Source organism: Octopus bimaculoides, chromosome 2 (genome assembly GCF_001194135.2).
Source record: "Octopus bimaculoides isolate UCB-OBI-ISO-001 chromosome 2, ASM119413v2, whole genome shotgun sequence".
NCBI lineage: Eukaryota > Metazoa > Mollusca > Cephalopoda > Octopoda > Octopodidae > Octopus > Octopus bimaculoides.
In genome coordinates, this window is record NC_068982.1 from 66,582,927 (window position 1) to 66,583,660 (window position 734).

Sequence of the window (734 nt, forward strand, 5' to 3'; positions counted from 1 at the left end):
TCTCTCTCTCTCTCTCTCTCTCTCTCTCTCTCTCTCTCTCTCTCTCTCTCTCTCTCTCTCTCTATTTCCCTCTATCTCTGTCTCTCATATATATATATGTAAAAAATATAAATCCAAAAGAAGCACGCTCTAAGATGTAGAGCAGTATATATTAAAATTGGGGAAGGCCGGTTTATGGGATTACCTAATGTTTCCTGTCCATAAAGGATTTAGCTTCATGGTGTATCGTCAGATCAGAAAAATTCTGTTAGACCCGCAGGCGTGGCTGCATGGTTCCGGGTTCAGTCCCATTGCATGACATCTTGGGCAAGTGTCTTCTACTGTAGCCTCGGACTGATCAAAGTCTTGTAAGTGGATTTGGTAGACAGTAACTCAAATAGACCTGGCGTATATATATATAGCTTCATGTTCTCGTTTTTTGTTTGTTAGTTCTTTTTGTCTTTGTTGCCGTACACATTCGCTAGCTTTCTTACAAAGGGGTCTAATGCTCTTAGCTTAGGCTTCTTTGGGGGCAACCAGATCGAACCATCTCAAGTGTAACTGCCTGAAATGGTCATGACTTCTGGAACTTGACTGAGGAAAGAAAACCACGAATGACCCGTCTTTTTTTTGCCTGTCCTTCTAATTGTTGTTTCTCTTGTCCGCCTTTGTATCGTCCATCTGTCCGAATGTTTTAATGATTTCTATTGCGTTTTTGTTCCATTTATATATATGGAACAATATATATATATATA